Source organism: Maniola jurtina, chromosome 9 (genome assembly GCF_905333055.1).
Source record: "Maniola jurtina chromosome 9, ilManJurt1.1, whole genome shotgun sequence".
In the NCBI taxonomy this organism is placed as follows: Eukaryota; Metazoa; Arthropoda; class Insecta; order Lepidoptera; family Nymphalidae; genus Maniola; species Maniola jurtina.
In genome coordinates, this window is record NC_060037.1 from 5,558,611 (window position 1) to 5,564,627 (window position 6,017).

A 6,017-nucleotide genomic window follows, 5' to 3' on the forward strand; every position below is an offset into this window, starting at 1 on the left:
TATTTATTATTTTGTTCTCTATAAATAGTATTTATTTGGTTTTCCTTTCAATGATAATAATATAATTAGGTACCTACATAGGAATTTGTTGTACCTATCCCTTGATATCATTTACTATTCAGGTGATTTAATTTAATTCTAATTGGGCATTTCTCTGTCTATTTATTGCAAATTAAATACCTGTAATATCTAGTCCATTGTAGAATGTAATTCGATAAAAATTGTAAACGAAATGCGTGAACTATTTGCACGCCTGTCGAAATAGGTCAGGCCGTACTTTAGCTGGATGCAGCTGCCCCGGTAACCTACATCCAAGGCACAAGGGCACACTTCCCCCCACACCCCTGGAACATTGAGTTAGGCTCAACGCACATTCGTTAAGAATGTTGTATACTCAAACCATGGGCGTGGTTTATGTAGACATTGTGCAGAAACAAAATAATATTGTTAGACATTGTTCAGGGGGTGCCATCACCATAACCACTCTAAACAAATTTTTAGACGAATATTTATGTAAACTAATTAAGTAATTATACACTCGCATTACCCGGCTGAGTTTGTTGTGGGCTCTTCTCAGACTTGGGCGCGTTTGGAACCCTCGTAGCTTTTGTTAAAGTTACGTAATTAATTATCACCACTCGCTGTCACCACTATATCGTACAAATTTAACAATTTCGACCGTCAAAAGGAGTACAATTGTATCTACTTTGAATAAATGATTTTGACTTTGACTTTGCATGGTATGCCGAACTTGCCACATAGCCTGAAAATCCGATGGGACACCCAGCGGGTTGGGAGCCGATAGATGCAAGCTTCTTATAGTATAGGTATAGTAGTTAGTTTGTCGCGTGCCGTAGCGTCACCTGTATAATGTTTCTAGGTGAAAATCAACACTATAATATGCTCTTGTATTTTTTTACGAGGCATATGGCATTGAGTATGCTGAGCTGAAACCTTTAGTTTTTCAGTTTGTCACGCTTATATTGCTCGATGCTCAAAATAAATTAATATTTTTATTACTTAGTGATTTTTTCTAGCAACACACAAACCAAGACGAATTTACAACGTTGAAAACATATTTATTACATTTTATTAGAGGGACTAAACCTAACCATTTGCGTGAGAATAATAGTACGTACAACATGTATTCAAGATCTTTATTATTGATATGATTTAATTAGTGAATGTAAGTACATTTCCGGTGCTACTACATTATAACCAGTTTTCACTTTTAATTAAGATATCTTATTTTAAACGTGATAGACACTGATTTCTTTCGTACAGGAAATGTTAACGCATAGGAAACTGGAGAAATCTAAAAAAAACCGGCCAAGTGCGAAAATTATGCAGGTGCCTATACTTACTTTTTAACCCCCGACCCAAAAAGTGGGGTGTTATAAGTTTGACGTGTGTATCTGTGTATCCGTGCATCTGTCTGTGGCATCGTAAATCCTAAACTAATGAACCGATTTTAATTTGGTTTTTTTTTTGTTTCAAAGGTGGCTTGATCGAGAGTTTTCTTAGCTATAATCCAAGAAAATCTGTTCAGCCGTTGGAAAGTTATCAGCTCTTTTCTAGTTACTGTAACCTTCACTTGTCGGGGGTATTATCGTCACATCGAGCTTTAGTAAAAAGCTTTGTTTGACAAAAATTTCAATGGAAACTTTTTGAAATTTTTGAAACATTTTGAAATTTTGTAATTGGGTGGTGTACTTACTTTGTTTATTCTATGTAAAGATATCATGTATGTTTCTCAAATAAAAATTAAATTAAAAATTTAAAAAACCCCCGACACATAAACCTCTAAAAAGTAAAAAAATAATAGGTAAGTATGTATGGGCCCTTTAAGAATAGTATAAATAGTAAAGTTTTTATCCAAACGCTCGTTGCGCCAGGGGACCGCTACCTATCATAAACTATGAAAGTCATCTGTTGTAGAAAGAATAGTCTTTAGCGGTCCCCCGACGCAACGAACGCTTGGATAAAAACTTTACTATTTATACTATTCTTAAAGGGCCCATACATACTTACCTATTATTTTTTTACTTTTTAGAGGTTTATGTGTCGGGGGTTTTTTAAATTTTTAATTTAATTTTTATTTCACGCTTTTTAAACTTTTATTCATAAATTACCGTTTATTTGTGCCATTCTAAAACTCAATTTCTATAATAATATAAATCCAATAAGGCAGCTAATATCTCTTCAAAAGTAACATCAATGTTATGTTAATTATACGTTCCATGAAATATTTTTGACCGAACATCACTAAATCAAGAATTATCTGAATGACTCACATAGTTTAACATGACCAAAACGAAATATCTGTTTCTAACATGTCGTTGCTTTAAAAAGGTACCCATTTTACGTAGTCGTATAATAGTTCGCTTTTCAAGATATACCTACGATTAAATTGAAATCGACTTTCACCCGATGAAATAAGGAATAAATGGGCTTGTATTTCATTTTGTTTGTTATTGCATGTAAAAATTTTATTTGACATAACTTTCAAAAACCGGTCAAGTGCGAGTCTGCCTCACACATGAAGAGTTCCGTACAAGTTTTTTTTAATGTAATGACAATTCAGTTGTCGGATTTTTCTGTTTACTTGGGCCACAGGAGTAGAGTACTTGGGCTATAAGATATTGCTACCTGCCTTTCATGATTCTACGTAAACGGGAAATACCCAATTTATAAGTTTTGATTCTCTTGAAAGATGACACACAGACAGACAACGAAGTGGTGAAGGAAAACACCGTCAGGAAACCTGCATGCTTAAGAGTTGGCCATAATGCTCCCTCAAAGGTGCGTGAGGTGTGCCAATACGTGCTTGGCCAGTGTGATAGCTTCTCATTCTGAGAGGAGACTTGTGCTCAGTAGTGAGCTGGCGATGGGTTGATCCTGATAATGATGAATTTTAAACGTATTTTGTTAAAGTAAATAAGCTGAGTTCAAGCAGATAAAATATAAAGAAAGTGCGCCTAATGCATCATCCAAACCTGCGCGACAAAGCGACTACGATGCGGGAACCTCAGCTGCGCGGAGGGTCATCGCCTATATTTACGATATTTAATGGTGCCATGCACACCTACGCGACTACAACAGTCGAGGCTACATTTTTTTTTTCTACAGATACTTACTGAACCCTAAAAATAGTTTGACTATGGTTTGGGTTTGGGTTGATTTTTCTTGGCCTTTGGTTGACTGTTGGATATTATAATTGAATTGATGTTTTCTCGTTTAACTGTGATTATAATATTTTATAAATTAGAAACTCCGCGCCTACGATCCAAAGTATCGGAGTTTTCCAAAACATTATTTTCAAATAAATAATTATGTATCTAAGCAACGTCCATCTTGACAGCTTGACATTTGCCAATTGAAATAATATTATGAACCTCTGTTACAATAGTGAAAGATCCCAGGGCCACCAGCCGTCACGTAGGTATTTTCTGACGAACGAAATGTGGACGATTGAGTAGTGTTAGTATGTACTAAGAACGCATGCCTACAGACCTGCTAGCTTGCTTAGACGGCCAATTTTCAGGTATCAGGTAATCAAGGTACATAAATACATTACTTACCTCACGTAAATTCTCCAATTTTTTTAATTTTTAGCTGTTTTTTTTTAATATTAATAATTAATTGACATAAGTAAACTATAAGAGAGTGAGAGAGAAGTCAATATATCCTAATACATGTCTTACTCAGTCTCATGCGCGTAGATAATGATGCCCTCGCGCTCAAACCCACAGAGGCATTAAAATTGAATTTAGGGGATGATTGGCCCTCTGGATCGGTCTGTCTTCTTGTAAAAGGTTTTAAAATAGTTGTCTGGTGGACATATATAAAAATGGAGCATCAGAATTTACGTGCAGTTAAGTAATTACTTATTTTGGGTGCTTTAAAGCATCTGCAAAGCAATACGGCCGACGCGGGAAGTGTCTGGGAGTATTGGCGACATATTTTTAAGGATATTGCCTAAAATATACGTAAAAATCAGTTTGGAGAATTTACGTGAGGTAAGTAATGGTTTTATGTACCTTGATTATCAGATACCTGAAAATTGGCCGTCTAAGCAAGCTAGCACGTAGGCTAGGCATGCTTTCTTAGTACTTACTAACACTACTCAATCGTACATATTTCCTGTGTCAGAAAATACGTAACCTCTGGTGGTCCTGGGATAAAAGTAATAAGAAAACCAGAAAAGAGCTGATAACTTCCAAACGGCTGAACCGATTTTCTTGGATTATAGCTAAGAACACTCTCGATCAAGCCACCTTTCAAACAAAAAAAACTAAATTAAAATCGGTTCATTCGTTTAGGCGCTACGAGGCCACAGACAGATACACAGATACACAGATACACAGATACACAGATACACAGATACACAGATACACACGTCAAACTTATAACACCCCTCTTTTTGGGTCGGGGGTTAATAAAATAAAAATGAATAAACACTTGATCGATGGAAAAATGTTGCATACATTTTAAACAATCCGACGCTATCGTGATTCTTAGAATTTATTCACTAAACAAGTTATGAAGCTTGATACCTATACTCGTGTGACAGTGTAAGTGCCTCACACATGCACATTGTGCAGTGACAACACGTTAGGTTATAACTATAAGTGACTTATAGTCCGAGAGACGAACCCTGTTTCGTATTGAACTGCTACGTACCAGTATATTGTACCAGTATAATATACATACTTACATACTTAATATTATAAAGGCGAAAGTTTGTGTGTATGTGTGTATGTTTGTTACTCTTTCACGTAAAGACTACTGTACGGAGTTGGCTGAAATTTGAAATGGAGATAGATTATAACATGGATTAATACATAGGCTACTTTTTGTCCCGGAAAATCAACGACTTTCCACGGAATTTTTAAAAAACATATATCCACGCGAACGAAGGTATCAGGTAGTAGCCTAGTAGTACCTATTACATATAGTAAAGTATGGTAAAAGTGATGATAGCCAGCTAGTGGTTAAGTTAACGGTGAAGGAAATCATCGTGAGGAATCCTGCATGCCTGAGAGATCTCCATAATATTCTCAAAGATGTGTAAAGTCTGCCAAACCACATTTGTTTTCGACTGCCATTCTGAGAGGCGATCAGTGTGATCATGTTGCAGATTGCGGAAGAGTCATGCTGAGGTAAAGCAATGTGTTCAAATATTAAGGTATTTCTAGGTATTTTAAATGGTCTTTTACCTACACTTCAAGGAAATTTCCAATTAATTTTTAACACACATATCGAAAATTGTTAATCCGGCAGGATTCAAACTATAAAAATTATTTAGAAATTTGAAATGCTTCTTCATTGCTCGACCAGATCTTGTGGCCCTGAAATTGCTTGTTGTGTTCTTCATGTTTTCACATGCTGAAAACTATCAACCGCCTCTTAGAGTAGATGAGTAAACGCGTCGAAACCTGCTTACAACCGAAGCAGTCGCACACAGGTGCAAGTAGCGCGTGTGGCTGTGTGCGGCGTAAGCGTAGGCGGTACGTACACAGAGCTTTCACGGCGCAGCCTTGGCCGCGGACACGTGCGTCACTACTAGAGCTGCGACCACTGCCCTACGATGCTTTTATTTTATTTATACCTAGATGATGCCCGCAACTCCGTCCGCGTGGATTTAGGATAAAATCCCGTAAGAACTCTGCTTTTCCGGGATAAAAAGTTGCCGAAGTCAATTGTCGGGGCATAAGTTCTCTATACCAAATTTCATTAAATCGTTTAAGCGGATAGACCCTTAAGAATCCCGTAGGAGCTTGATTTTGCGGAATAAAAAGTAGCCTATGTCCGTCCACGGGATGTAAGCTAACTCTGTACCCATTACAAAGCGGTTGAGCCGTGTAAACGTTGCACACAGATAGACACACTTTCGTATTTATAATATTAGTATAGAACTATGAATGGATTGCTTTTGCTCGTGACGTCACATTATACATCGAAAGATTGACTAACACTAAATGATAGCCATTGAGCTCATTTTTGACATTCATTTT